Raw genomic sequence first — 16,175 nt, forward strand, 5'->3', positions numbered from 1 at the left:
TGAAGAAACACAAGAGAGAATGAAGCAAAAAGCAAAATATTGATCATTTCACACAAAACTCAAAAAATGGGCCAGACAAAAGTATTGGCACCCTCAGCCTAATACTTGGTTGCACAACCGTAAGCCAAAATAACTGCGACTAACCGCTTCCGGTAACCATCAATGAGTTTCTTACAATGCTCTGCTGGAATTTTAGACCATTCTTCTTTGGCAAACTGCTCCAGGTCCCTGATATTAGAAGGGTGCCTTCTCCAAACTGCCATTTTTAGATCTCTCCACAGGTGTTCTATGGGATTCAGGTCTGGACTCATTGCTGGCCACCTTAGAAGTCTCCAGTGCTTTCTCTCAAACCATTTTCTAGTGCTTTTTGAAGTGTGTTTTGAGTCATTGTCCTGCTGGAAGACCTATGACTTCAGAGAGAGACCCAGCTTTCTCACACTGGGCCCTACATTATGCTGCAAAATTTGTTGGTAGTCTTCAGACTTCATAATACCATGCACACGGTCAAGCAGTCCAGTGCCAGAGGCAGCTAAACAACCCCAAAACATCAGGGAACCTCCGCCATGTTTGACTGTAGTGACCGTGTTTTTTTCTTTGAATGCCTCTTTTTTCTCCTGTAAACTCTATGTTGATGCCTTTGCCCAAAAAGCTCTACTTTTGTCTCATCTGACCAGAGAACATTCTTCCAAAACGTTTTAGGTTTTTTCAGGTAAGTTTTGGCAAACTCCAGCCTGGCTTTTTTATGTCTCGGGGTAAGAAGTGGGGTCTTCCTGGGTCTCCTACCATACAGTCCCTTTTCATTCAGACGCCGACGGATAGTACGGGTTGACACTGTTGTACCCTCAGACTGCAGGGCAGCTTGAACTTGTTTGGATGTTAGTCGAGGTTCTTTATCCAACATCCGCACAATCTTACGTTGAAATCTCTTGTCAAGTTTTCTTTTCCATCCACATCTAGGGAGGTTAGCCACAGTGCCATGGGCTTTAAACTTCTTGATGACACTGCGCACGGTAGACACAGGAACATTCTGGTCTTTGGAGATGGACTTGTAGCCTTGAGATTGCTCATGCTTCCTCACAATTTGGTTTCTCAAGTCCTCAGACAGTTCTTTGGTCTTCTTTTTTTTCTCCATGCTCAATGTGGTACACACAAGGACACAGGACAGAGGTTGAGTCAACTTTAATCCATGTCAACTGGCTGCAAGTGTGATTTAGTTATTGCCAACACCTGTTAGGTGCCACAGGTAAGTTACAGGTGCTGTTAATTACACAAATTAGAGAAGCATCACATGATTTTTCGAACAGTGCCAATACTTTTGTCCACCCTCTTTTTTATGTTTGGTGTGGCATTATATCCAATTTGGCTTTAGGACAATTCTTTTTGTGTTTTTTCATTTAAGGCAAATTAAATGAAGGTAATAATACCAAATAATTTGTGTTTGCAATCATTTTCAGGAAGAGTATTATCTGACAAAATTGCAGGGGTGTCAATACTTTTGGCCACAACTGTATAAAGCCGTCTTACACAGCGTGTCCACATCAGACATTCCCTTTCTGAACCCAGCTCATAAAGGTACTGTTCACATCGTCAGGTTTTAAATACATTGGTTAGGACTGCTCTGATATGGGTATACCTTGACGTTTGGTAGAGCGGCTTAGTATACATTTTTGGCAAAAAACGTATCAATTAAGTACCCTGTTTTGTTATCATCTTTTTACTAGCACTTGCTGTTTATAAATATTTTTTTACAGCAGAGTATTTTTCCACGTTTATTATACTGTGTTTCAGTTTCTTGGTGGTGTGAACACTGTCTTACCGACTTGTTCACTGTATGTGCATGGCCCATGCATTTGTATTGAATTGGTTTCTTGCTTTTGCAAGTTTTTGGGAGGTCTCCACCCCTCTCTTGTTGGCCATGCACATATAAAGCCATCTTGGGGTGTGTGCACAAACTGCAGATTCACCCGCGGATTTGTATCTGCGGATCCGCAGGTAAAATGACCTGAGGTTTTACCTGCGGATTGGCCAGCGGTTTTCCCCTGCGGCTTGCCACCTGGACAATGGAATAGGTGGCAAACCGCAGCGGAATCCGCAGAAAGAATTGACATGTCAATTCTTTCTGCGCATTCAAAACCGCCGCTTTTCCGCAGTTGAAAATCCGCATGTGCACAGCAGAATGTAAATTACATAGACTTACATTGTACTGTACACTGTCTGCAGAACTGCTGTGGATCTGCAATGGCCAAATCCGCAGCGGATCTGCAGCAGAATCCGCAGCGTGTGCACATAGCCATAGGCCTGTTTCACACATCCGTTTGTCACCATCAGCCAAAATCCGCCGTTTTGGAAAAAAAACGGATCCGCCATTTTTGCGGATCCGCCAATATTTTGGCGTCCACTGACCTGACAGGACGGACCCTGCAACGTTTTTTCTCTCTCCGGATCCGCTATTTTCTGTTTTAACCCGCAATTCTGTCTGGCTGCTGGATGAAAATCTCTCTCTCTCTCTCCCCCCTTCCCCAGGCAGCGGTTCCTTTAAAAATCTTCCTTTGACGGATCCGTTAAAATAACGGTCCGGTGCCAAACGTTGTGGTCATTACAGGAACGATTCCGTTATCCGCCATTTTAGCGGATTTTGACTGACCAAAAAAGCTGATGTGTGAAACAGGCCTTACACAGCGTGTCCACATCAGTTATTGCCTTTCTGAATCCTGCTCATATAGGTACTGTTCACATGGTCAGGTTTTAAATACATTGGTTAGGACTGCTCTGAGATGGGTATACCTTGATGTTTGGTAGAGCAGCTTAGTATACATTTTTTGCAAAAAAAACCTATTTTTTCACGTTTGTTTCTCTGTGTTTCAGTCTCTTGGTGGTGTGAACACTGTCCTACCGACTTATTCACTGTATGTGCATGGCCTATGCATTTGTACTGAATTGGTTTCTTGCTTTTGCAAATTTTTGGAAGGTCTCCACTCCTCTCTTGTGGGCCATGCACATATAAAGCCGTCTTAGGGCAGTTTCACACGTCAGTGTCTCCGGTACGTGTAGTGACAGCTTTCTCACATACCGGATACACTGACACACGTAGACACTTTCAAATGAATGTGTCTATGCAGATGCAAGCATGTTTTCACGGATCGTGTGTCCGTGTGCAAAACACGCTGACATGTCCGTTTTTGTGCAACAGCACGGATCACACGGACCCATACAAGTCAATGGGTCCATGTAAACACGTAGTGCACATGGATGCTGTCCGTGTGCTGTCCATGTCCGATCCGTGTGCCTTTTAAAAAGTCAAAGGGTTAACATTGAAAATAATTTTTCAAAAACATGGACACGGACAGCACACGGATGGTACACACGGACATACGGATAGCACACGGATGGCATACGTATGCACACGGAAACGGATAGCTCCGGTACCGGAATTATCTGGACGTGTGAAACTGCCCTTACACAATGTGTCCACATCAGACATTGCCTTTCTGAATCCAGCTCATATAGGTACTGTTCACATGCTCAGGTTTTAAATACATTGGTTAGGACTGCTCTGAGATGGGTATACCTTGACGTTTGGTAGAGCGGCTTAGTATACATTTTTTTGCAAAAAAAGTATCAACTAAATACCCTGTTTTATTATCATCTTTTTACTAGCACTTGCTGTTTATTGTTAGATATTTTTTACAACAGAGTATTTTTTCACGTTTGTTTCTCTGTGTTTCAGTCTCTTAGGCTAGTTTCACACTTGCTTTTTTTTGCAGCGCGTTTTTCCCGCAAAAAAACGCATTGAAAAAACGCATACAAAAGCATACAACTGCTGCGATTTTTTCAAGCATTTTTATGAGCATGCATGAAAAAAACGCAGCGTTTTTAAGCGTTTGTATGCGTTTTTAGTGCGTTTTTACCGCGTTTGCGTTTTTTTCCAACATTTTTAGGTGGCCCCTCACACTACCCAAACCATGACTTTACTAACCCTAACCCTGACCCTAACCCTAACCCTGACCCTAACCCTTAACCAAATCATACTTAACCCTAACCCAAACCCTAACTAACCCTAACCCTAACCCTGACCCTAACCCTAACCCTGACCCTAACCCTAACCCTGACCCTAACCCTTAACAAAACCATACTTAACCCTAACCCTGACCCTGACCCTAACCCTTAACCAAACCATACTTAACCCTAATCCTGACCCTAACCCTGACCCTAACCCTTAACAAAACCATACTTAACCCTAATCCTGACCCTAACCCTGACCCTAACCCTTAACAAAACCATACTTAACCCTAACCCTGACCCTAACCCTGACCCTGACCCTTAACCAAACCATACTTAACCCTAATCCTGACCCTAACCCTGACCCTAATCCTTAACAAAACCATACTTAACCCTAACCCTGACCCTAACCCTGACCCTAACCCTTAACAAAACCATACTTAACCCTAATCCTGACCCTAACCCTGACCCTTAACCAAACCATACTTAACCCTAACCCTGACCCAAAACCCAACCCTAACCCTGACCCTAACCCTAAACCCCCTTAACTAACCCTAACTCTAACCCAAACCCCTAAATTCCATGGTTAAAAAAAAAAAACGCATATGCAAAAAAACGCTTACATGAGCATGCCAGTGCGCACATATGCGCATCCATAGGCTATAATGGCCATTTTTAGCGCAAAACGTGCGCATATGTGCGCATGCGCTTTTTTGCAGGGCCAAAAAATGCAACATGCTGCGTCTGGAAAATCCAATCGCACACCCCAAAAAAACGCAGCACATGAAAATCGCATACATGCGCTTACAAGCGCGCAGGTATGCGCACCCATGTTAAATATAGGGGAAAAAACGCATGCGCACATGTGCGCTTTTTTCCAGCGCTAAAAAACGCAAATGTGAAACCAGCCTTAGTGGTGTGAACACTGTCCTACCGACTTGTTCACTGTATGTGCATGGCCCATGCATTTGTATTGAATTGATCCTGACCAAGGATACCTATTGTCTAGACTTCTAGTGAGGAGCTACTCACCTCTGGAACCGATGTGGTCAGTAAGAAATTCTGACATCATTATCTCTTCTTGGACAGTGTCTTTTGGGCTGCGGTGCTGGACTCGAGCAGGACTTTTCAGCCCAAAAGGTAGTGTCCTTTTCCTGTTTAATGCCCCACCTGGGTATTTCTGGACTTCCACATGTGTTTGCACACTTGTGATCATATTCTTGCTGGTCGTCCACGTTTAAGTGCTGTGTGCATTCTCAATAATATTATTGCTGGACTTCCACGTCTAAGTGCCGTGTGCACGCCTGCATCATATTGCTTCTGGATTGGTTCATATTAGCAGTCGCGCCTCGCTATACAGTTTGCTGAACATTTCTATATTGTGCTGTGCATTTTGTTCTGCCCATTTATGTGCAGCAAGTTAATTCATAGTGTAATACCAGTTATAACCATTAGAGGTCATTAGGTATCCATTTGTCCTGTCCCTGGATTCAGGAACTTTTCCCCTTTAACAAGTAAAGTATTCTGATTAGTACCACCCCCTTAGTTTCCTGGGCAAGAAGGTTGCTGACATTTTCTCTCGCACCTTTGAGTCTTACACATGTGTTCCTGACTCTCTCCCTACAAAGCACTGCTCCAGACCAGCGGTTCCAGTGAGGGTCAAAAGTACCTGTGTGTTATGTAAGAATCTCTATATGCAGCCACCATGCAATGTACTGTGTAGTTAGGTATATTGTGCAATGTATCCTGCACTTTCTTATAATGCACTTCTGTATAGAGCAGAACCGTGCTGCAGCATTTCTGTATTATGCTATTTCTGTGCAGTTTCTGTAAAACCCCAGTTACTGATGTTAATTGCACCCTGTATCATCCTATTGTCTCTGTTTTCTGCCAGTAATGATTACACTGTTTATTCCCTTGTAGTTTTTTCCACTCTGTAACTGTTCACTGTGATCTTATACAGTCCACCATATTGTCCATATAATAAATAATAATCTTTATTTTTATATAGCGCTAACAAATTCCGCAGCGCTTTACAGTTTTGCACACATTAGCATCGCTGTCCCTGAAGGCTCACAATCTAAATTCCCTATCAGTATGTCTTTGGAATGTGGGAGAAAACCGGAGTGCCCGGAGGAAACCCACGCAAACACGGGGAGAACATACAAACTCCTTGCAGATGTTGTCCTTGGTGGGATCATCATTAAACAACATGTATGTCAGTACCTGGATAAGAATGAAGTGATTAAACAGAGTCAGCATGGGTTTGTAACTAATAAGTCATGTCAGACTAACTTAATTTCCTTCTATGACAGAATCACTGATTGGGTGGATCAGGGAAATACTGTAGATGTCGTATTGAAAAAATGACTAAGTATGGAATGGACAAGGCAACTGTTAGATGGATTCATACCTGGCTTAGTGATCGGACCCAAAGAGTGGTCGTAAATGGCTGCACATCTAGTTGGAAGAATGTCTCAAGTGGGGTACCACAGGGCTCTGTCCTGGGCCCTGTATTGTTCAACATCTTTATCAACGATTTAGATGAAGAAATTGAGGGTAAACTGATTAAATTTGCTGATGACACAAAGCTAGGAGGGATAGCTAATACTAGAGAAGAGAGAAGAATCAAAAAGATATAAATAAACTGGAGAAGTGGGCAGCAACTAACAGAATGGTTTTTAACAGGGAAAAATGCAAAGTACTACATCTGGGCAATAAAAATAAAAAAGCATATACGGAATGGGAGGAATAGGGCTAAGCAACAGCACATGTGAAAAAGACTTGGGTATACTAATAGATCACAGACAGAATATGAGTCAACAGTGTGATGCAGCAGCAAAAAAGGCAAATGCAATTCTAGGATGTATTAACAGAAGCATACAGTCTAGATCACGTGAAGTCATTATTGCCCTCTACTCCTCTTTGGTCAGACCTAATCTGGAATACTGTGTCCAGTTTTGGGTGCCACATTTTAAAAAAGACATCAACAAACTGGAGCAAGTTCAGAAAATAGCAACCAGAATGGTGACCGGTCTGCAAACCCTGTCTTATAAGGAAAGGTTGCAGAATTTGGGAATGTTTAGCCTGCAAAAGAGAAGACTGAGAGGAGACTTAATAACTGTCTACAAATATCTCAAGGGCTGTCACATTGCAGAAGGATCATCTTTATTCTCATTTGCACAAGGAAAGACTAGAAGCAATGGGATGAAACTGAATGGGAGGAGACATAGATTAGATATCAGAAAAAACTTTTTGACAGAGTGATCAGTGAGTGGAACAGGCTGCCACGAGAGGTGGTGAGTTCTCCTTCAATGGAAGTCTTCAAACAGAGGCTGGACAGACATTTGACTGGGATGATTTAGCGAATCCTGCTTTGAGCAGGGGCTGGGACCAGATGGCCCAGGAGGTCCCTTACAACTCTACGATTCTATGATTATTGTCCACCGTCATCGTTCACTGTTACCAAGTTCACATCACCTCAATAAATATAGACTTAAGCATCCATACAGTCTGTTTACTGGGGAAGTGGATAAGGTTTAGCTGTATGCTGAAATTCACACAGCACCATTCGTGGAGGAAGACAGAACATTAAAAATGGAACCGCCGGTTGCACATGTTGATTGCACAGACTGTATGGGAAAGCTACCATTCAGCCTGCACCACATAAGGGTATTACAGCAGCCATCATACAGCCTCAGGGAACAAGAGTCCAGGGCCAAGCAAAAACAGACCGCCGATCGCTTGCGGTGATTACACAGACAGTACGGGACCGCTACCACTCAGACTGCTCCTCATACGGGTATTACAGCAGCTGCCATACAGCCACAAGCGTCCAGGCCCAGTAAGAACAGATTAGCTGCCTTCAGTAAACTGATAGCTGGTCGCAGGCTGTAGTTGATCAGATTGTAAAGGACCATTAACACCCACACTGCTCCATATATGGGTATCACAGCAGCCGCCATACAGCCTCAGAACAACAGTGCAGCCCGCCAACAAGCCCTACACTATTACAGCCACACGGAAGTCTGCACGCGCATAGACTGTTTCCAGCCAACATACTCAATAGTACGCAGCTAAGCGCACAATGTCTCGAACCGACACATCCTAACTCAAAACGAAGTCACATGCAAGCTCTAGCAGGTTGTCAATAGCCGAGCTCCCTGCTGCCGCTCGTACCAAAGCTGAAGCGGCCAATGCGAGGTCCTCCTTCACCGAACAAGAAATGCATCTAAATCTGAGACAAGCAGAGCACGAAGCAGCAAAGGTGCGTCTGCAGGCAGACCAAGATGCAGAAACTGAAAGTTTGCAGGCAGAGCAAGAGGCAGAGAGTGCGTGCCTGCAAACGTCTCTAGAAAGACTTGTGACAGACAAAGAGACAGCAGCTGCAATAGCTAAAGCAGAGTACTTGGAAGCTATGATGGATACTGATTATGAGAGATGCAGCAACATTTTCAGAACAGATCTAGAGCAGCAAGATCCAGTGCAGCACATCGCAGAGTATGTCCATCAACATACTGGCATGGATGACAGCCCTGACCCACCACATCGACGAGCATATGCCGATTACCAGCGATCCAACCCTGAACTTCGCTACTACAAACGATAAGATGTCCAGCAGAGATGTTGACCACAGCTACTGTACCACTGAGCAGAAGGTACAGCTCCTGTCCCACCTTAAAGAGACACCTTCTCCACCGAGAAGGTACTGCACAGACTATCCGAAGCCAGAAGCGTCTTACAGGTATGGTGATACACCACACATTAGACATGACTATAACACACCAGCTTGTACCAGCACTGACCAAGCCACCATGGACTTTGCAAAGTTCTTTGCCCGCCGAGAGCTGGTAACAAAAGGACTTGTAAAGTTCACTGATAAAGCCGAAAACTATAGATCATGGCGAGCCTCGTTCTAGAACACCATTCAGGGACTGGACCTTTCTAGTAGTGAGGAGTTAGATCTCCTGGTAAATTGGCTCGGAAGTGAGTCGGTAGAGCATGCCAAAAGACTGAGACATTAATATAAGGCATCCACACATAGGTCTACTTAAAGTGTGAGAAAGACTTGATGAATGCTATGGGTCAATAGAAGTCATAGAGAATGCTTTATACAAAAGAATTGATGATTTCCCTAAGATAGGACCTAAAGGTTATCAAAAGCTTAGAGAATTGAGTGATTTATTGATAGAGTTACAGGTTGCCCAGGAGGAAGGACACTTGCCCGGATTGGCATTCTTAGACAATGCCAGGGGTGTCAATCCGATAGTACGAAAACTTCCTTACAACCTACAAGAAAAGTGGGTTACATATGGTTCCTGGTATAAGCAAACTCATAATATACCGTTCCCTCCTTTCACTGTATTTGTAGAATTTGTCATCCAACAAGCTAGGATCAGAAATGTCCCTAGTTTTGACTTCACTCTGTCATGCTCCACTACCCCCCCGGTGTCAAACTCAGTAAGACAACTGTGGCAGTCCATAAAACTAATATTACTTCCACAGGTCTTCCTCACAATACAAGTAAGCCCCCTCCAGAAGAGGACAAACCTCAAGATGTCAGTAAGCAGTGTCCTCTATACAGGAAACCACACCTTCTACTAAAATGCAGAGCCTTCATGGAGAAGTCTTTGAAGGAATGCAAAGGTTTCCTCAAGGAAAACAACATCTGCTTCACATCCTGTGCCACAACCTCCCACCTCGCCAGGAACTGTGAAGCTAGCGTGAAATGTGCAGAGTGCAGCAGCATGGATCACAATAAAGCCTTGCACCCTGGACCACCTCCACGAGTGTTGTCACAGGCAGAGGAGCACGGTGGGAAGCAGAACACTGATAAAGACACCCCTGTGGTCACCTCAATTTATGGAGACCTGTGAGGGACTCACAGGAGGAAGATCCTGTTAAAAATCTGCCTTGTCCGAGTCTACCCAGCAGGCCGCAGGGACAAAGCCCTCAAAATATATGCAATCCTGGATGACCAAAGTAATATGTCTTTAGCCAGGTCCATCTTATTTGATAATTTCAGCATTGCAGGCCCTGGTTCTCCCTAGTCCTTGAGGAAGTGTTCAGGTACTGTTGAGACGGTGGGGAGGAAAACAACAGGATACAAGGTGGAGTCCATATATGGCCAGACCAGCCTATCACTACCGACCATCCTGGAGTGCAATCAGATTCTTGACAACAGGTCCGAGATACCTTCATCGGAGGTGGCGACGCATCACCCCATCTGAAGCGTATAGCCCACCTAATACCTGAGTTGGATCCAAAAGCCCCAATAGCTTTACTCCTAGGAAGAGATATACTACGAGCCCACAAAGACTAGAGAACATATCAAAGGCTCCCGAAATGCTCCATACGTACAGAGGCTCGACCTTGGATGGGTCATTATAGGAGACATCTGATTAGGAGGAGCACACAAGCTGACCTCAGTCAACAGTATGCTTAAAAGCATGCTAAAAATGGACATCCGTCTCTCTTCCAGCCATGTCACAATAGTCTGCTGGTAAAGGAATTACCGAGCAGCACTCCCTTACCTTGCCCTTTCTCAGTTTCTACCAACGATGACCACGACTGTGAAGCTGAAGAAGACCATAGGATGTACAGTCTTCCACAAGACAAAGGAAGACAACAAGGTAGCGATGTCTATAGAAGACAGGATGTTCTTGGACTTCATGGATAGACAGTCAAGGATAAGTCGAACAGTTGGGTCACACCTCTACCATTTTGACCTTAGAGAAGACGCCCACCCAACAACAGGGAACTGGTCTATAGCCGATTCATCTCCCTCAGACACAAGCTTCAGAAGCCACCTGAGATGAAGGAACACTTCTTTACCTTCATGGGGAAGATATTCCATACCTTCATGGGGAAGATATTCCAGAACAACCACGCCGAGATTGCACCTGCACATCGACACTCAGAGGAGTGTTTGTACTTTCCCATCTTCGGAGTGTACCATCCTAAGAAGCCAGGTCAAATAAGAGTGGTATTCAACTCAAGCGTGAAATGTGAAGATGTCTCATTGATTGATGTCCTTCTGTCGGACCCAGTGTCATGTCGGACGCTATTCACACCACAGCGTCCGGCAGGCAGCGGTAGTTCCATCTCCGTCCACTATAGCCTCAGGTTATCGGGGGTTAATCTAGCTGGAAATCAGGTGGGATGTTTGGTCACGCCCACGGTCTTTAAATAGTCGTGCTGGCCTATGGGCGTCGCCGATTATAGCTTGTTTTATGCCAAGTGGTTCCGGTCTGGAGAGGAGGTGTTGGAGAGAGAAATTTGTATCTAGTGGCGTATGATCCGTTGTTACCTTTTCACCTTCCTATATCTGTGTTTTGTTTTGCCCGGTTCACATTACAGTATTGTCCTGTGTGTATGCGGCGCGGTGTGGTTTAAGTTCTCCCTGTCTGTCATTACTGTGTGGGCTTTGGTGGTTTGACGACTCACTGGGTGGAGGGTTCAGCTTAGGGCTGAGCAGGAGATAAGGAAAGGTTGGAGGCTCAGGCATTTGCACCATTAGCAAAAACCCTGGGTTGAGGGTCAGACAGTGTTTTCCGTAGTTGGAGGGACTCCGCAGGGGCCCCGGGTATTTCAGCCTTCTTTGACCTAAGCCCACGTAACAAAAGGAGGATCAGGGTGAGTAATATCCATTTCACAGTCACAGCTACTCAGACTTGACCGTGTGGAAGACGTGGTGGTGGCTGTGGCTAAGTGACTGGAAGCATTATGCGCTATCCAACCATCAAACTTTTCACACTGCTCTGGATTCAATAGTGGTGTGGTGCGGTTCCCTAGAAACTGGGACAGGAAGGTTGAGCGCATAGATGTAGGTCTTTGCTGTGGTCCACTTTCTGCTTGACCATGAACTCGTCCTCTGCATGCACCATCATGTCCATTTCCCCGTCCCTTGCCCCTTGCCTTGCCCATTTTAAAAGGACTACTGAAAGATTTCAAAACCTCAATACAAATGGATTTCTTGTTAGAAAAATTAGATGTGATAAGTATGCTTACAAAGCAAACAATTTTCCACCACAGATACACCAGGCCTGAGATAACAGACTGTATTAATTTTTTATTATTTTTTGGATACAAGACTGCTGGATATAACGACTGTGACAGCCAGGCCCAAAAAAGGAAACCAACATTAACTGGTCAAACTTTCACCACGCACAGATAAGAGCTGGTACGAAGATACCGCACCAAAAAATGGGTGGCCTTTTTTATTTTTGGTCTAAATACAGCTTTATTGAAGCAAAACTAACAGCCAGGCATAAAAGAGAAAAAAGCCATTAAAACTGGCCAAAATTTCACCATGCACAGATAAGAGCTGGCACAAAGATACCTCACTACAAAATGGATGGCCTTGTTTATTCTTTTTGAACTAAATACTGCTTTATTTAATCAAAACAGCCATGCAAAAAAAGAGAAAAAAAAGCCATAAACTGGCTCAAATTTCACCACGCACAGAAAAGAGCTGGCACGAAGATACCGCACCAAAAATGGATGGCCCTTTTTTTTGGCCTAAATACTGCTTTATTTAAGCAAAACTAACAGCCAGGCAAAAAAAAGAGAAAAAAGACGTAAACTGGAAAAAAAATTTCAGCATGCACAGATATGATATATGCAATGCTCTATATACACATATACAATGCCTGCAGGCCTTGTACTGATGTGTATACAGCAACATACACTCCCCTGCCTGCCTATCACTGGAACCTATGTACTTCAGAATTAGTCCTTACAAGGACTGTTGGTTTAGCTTGATGTGAGTATTTAGGATGGTAGACCCCACACTAACTGAGAAGTGCCCAATTCTGACGCTCTTCCTACACTCTCTTAATCCGGATCTGAATGCGGCAAGCAGGGCGGCATCCGGTTCCTTATACCCCTGATGATGCTGTGCAGCCAGCCAATCACTGCACGACCACAAGAAAGATGGCTGCGGTGTTTCATGACCTGGCAGACAATCCCTGCACCGTGATTGGGTCTCTAAAGTCGGCCAAAATTGCTGGGTGGAGACCCGAGATCCCACCGAGTAGTCCCGGAAATAATCGGTGCTCGCCAAGTACACCGAGTACAGTGATATTTGGGCAAGTACAGAGTAGTGGCGAGCACGTTCGTTCATCACTAGTGAGGATGGTACCTTTAGTAGCCATTCAAACCCATTTGTGTCAACTTCTGTGCATGTTATCAGGCCAAAATCACCAAGATATGTGAACTGTTGATCAGGGTCATTTGGATGTTTTGGGTTGTCATTATCATTTAAAATGACAAAACACAGTCATTTGACAATAACTACTGAGGTCTCATCTCCTGAGATCTTGGTGCCGAGATCTCCATCTGCGCATGCGACGGACACCGGCAGCCGTTTTCCCAGAGTCCACCACACAGTAAACCATGGAAGTGCTGTTGCTTTCACAAAATGTCAGCAGAGCCCCTGCACCACCGAACACCCACAGAGGCACAAACCAGAACATGCCCTCATCCCAGTCTGTGGCCTGCAGCAATGCTCCATTCTTGCCTCCTCCAGCAGCGGCCCAGGGACCTGCTCCACCGTGCCTTGTAAGGTATATCCACATTACAAGATGCACCTTCATTCCCCTCCAAATTTGGAGGACAAAAGTGTGTCTTTTAATCAAAAAAATACGGTATATGTTGATTTTTGTGTTTCTTTCTTTGGATGGTCAAGAGTCTGAAATGTTGATTCTTCTTATAGGTTAAATTGATATTTGTAAATTGATAAATGGTTGTTATTTACCTCTTATATCAGCTCCTACAGTTTATTGTACTGTTATCTTTACAAAACAGGGATGCAGGGTCACTGAACAATGATATTTGCTGATATATTGATTAAACATTATACCAGGCCATGCAGTTTTTTGACTTGCAAACATTGAAGGATAAACTTAATAATAAAACAATGCGAGTTAATCTCGTTACTCCTTCCCCTTGACCTGTGAATAATGGCTTGAAGAACAATTGTGAACTATAAAAAGGATATTTTTCTGAAAGAAGAGACATCCAAATATCCAAGGCATCCAAACATCCAAGAGATCCAAAGAACCAAAAACTCTTTACAAAACCACAGCCAGGAACACTCTACAAGATAGCAGCTAAGACATCATGTCCCCATCACAAGAGACATAGATTAGACATTCTACAGGATTTTCAGCTTAGGGGACAACAGTCCCGACACAAAGAATTCAAGTCTTCTCCATTGATCATCACTGAACCCATGGATACTTTTGTGGTAGTCAGGATGTGGACCCACCGGTCACCTGAGTCCCATGGATACATTTGAGAAGGCCAGGATTGGGACCAACCGGTCACCTGGCTTCATGGAGATGTTTGGAGAAGCCATGTTATGACCCTCCGGTCACAAGGCCTTAACGCATTTATTCAGATTGGCCTATCGCCTCAACACATTAACCTAATATATCCCTGTGTGGCACAGTCAAAAGTTTTACCATAACCAGGTTCCCCGCATCATGTTCCCACATGCTTTATGCATCCATTAGCCCTCTGTGTCTGTACTGTTACACACTTAACATTATGGCTGGTCCATACAATCAGGGCAACCGTTACCACCCACCTTTCGTGTCTCCCCTTTTTCCCTCATAGATTGTAAGCTTGCGAGCAGGGCCCTCATTCCTCCTGGTATTTGTTATAATCTATGTGATTATTGTTATGCTGTAATGTCTATTGTCTGTACAAATCCCCTCTGAAATGTAAAGTGCTGTGGAATATGTCGGCGCTATAGAAATAAAATTTATTATTATTACCTTAATTGACTCTCAGCTTCCTAAGCTTGTCGTTACCTTTTCTGTGCATGCCACAGGTGGGAGTACTCAGCCCTGGAAGCTTTGATGTCACAGTCATTCTTGTCCCGGTCAGTAAGCTGAAGGATGAGACTCTATAATTTTGGCACTATCTTGGGTATTTTGCTGGGACTGTTCTATGTGTTATTTACCTGTTTTTTGGCTCAATAAAGTATTCGCACATTGTTTTACCTTGCCCTTTGTTGTCTGAGTAATATTACGCCCAAGGTAAAAGGAGAGCGGGCGTTCGGTGGGATGAGCCCTGGTCTATGCAATTTTGGCTAGCAGTCTAGGACACCCCCTCACTCCCTGTGTCTCCACAAATATTATTACAATTTTCTAATCTTATAGACAGAACATTTAAAGGGAACAAGTCACATGATTATTGCTGCTCAAGGACAGAATGAATCAGTGCGTGAAAGCATGATTGCAGTCAGGTATTTTTTTAGTTTGAAGAGATGGCAAGGAAAGAAAAAATTAGTCTGCTGCTGCTTCTCTCAGCCCAGCTCTTAGTAATAGACAAATGTCTTCCTGCATATACACATCGGAGAGACCGGTCTATCACTAAGGCTGGAGTCACATTAGCGTATGGCATCAGATGCGAGAGCATCAGATGTGATATGCTAATGACCCTCAGCTCCTGCTCTGCTGCGAGCATGATCAGAGTGTCAGTACTTTGTGCTTCAATCCTCTCGCATGAGAGGATTGCAGCACAAAAGCGTAGGAGATGGAGAAATTAAATTCTCCATCTCCTCCATTGCCGCTGTCCGCGGGAATAGCACTGCACTCGGTTGATATCCGAGTGCACTGCGATCCAATTCTCGGATGCAATCACAGCATGCTGTGGTTATTTTCGCATGCCCAGTCGGCATGAGAAAATAATTGCAGATGTCAGCTGCCCCAGAAAATAACACTGGGCAAAGTGCTATCCAATATTTTTATTGGATTGCACTCATTTGATTACATCGCAAATGTGTGGGATTCCTAAGAGCAGAGCAGGAAGAAGTCGCTGTGAACTTCTCTTCTTTCTCAGCCATTTTTTCAAACGTTACTCATGCTGCCTTTGATTTTGGCAACATGAATAATGTAACAGGTTCACTTTAAAATTCAGCTATGCTGTATATATAAACATGAAACCGCCATTAGTTTTTTTATTCATCACAGAAAAACTGATGACAATTCTAACTAAAACTCTGATGACAATGATCAAAAGAACAGATGAAACTCAGACTACCCTTTTACATACAAGAAAACCACTGACGTCTAAATTAGAGACAAGAAATTTCTGCACTTAGAAAGAGCGGAGGAGGCCGAACATAGAAATAGATGGGTGTCTCTAATAAAGTGTCCAATCAGTTT

At 44.0% G+C, this 16,175-nt stretch overlaps 1 protein-coding gene across 1 annotated transcript in view; it reads right to left on the reverse strand.

The window, feature by feature from the left end:
- LOC141051183 (uncharacterized) overlaps positions 1–16,175 on the reverse strand; it is a 106,309-nt gene that overhangs the window by 25,469 nt on the left and 64,665 nt on the right. The window lies entirely within an intron of this gene.

Source organism: Dendrobates tinctorius, unplaced genomic scaffold (genome assembly GCF_039654945.1).
Source record: "Dendrobates tinctorius isolate UK_male_01 unplaced genomic scaffold, ASM3965494v1 ptg000155l, whole genome shotgun sequence".
In the NCBI taxonomy this organism is placed as follows: domain Eukaryota; kingdom Metazoa; phylum Chordata; class Amphibia; order Anura; family Dendrobatidae; genus Dendrobates; species Dendrobates tinctorius.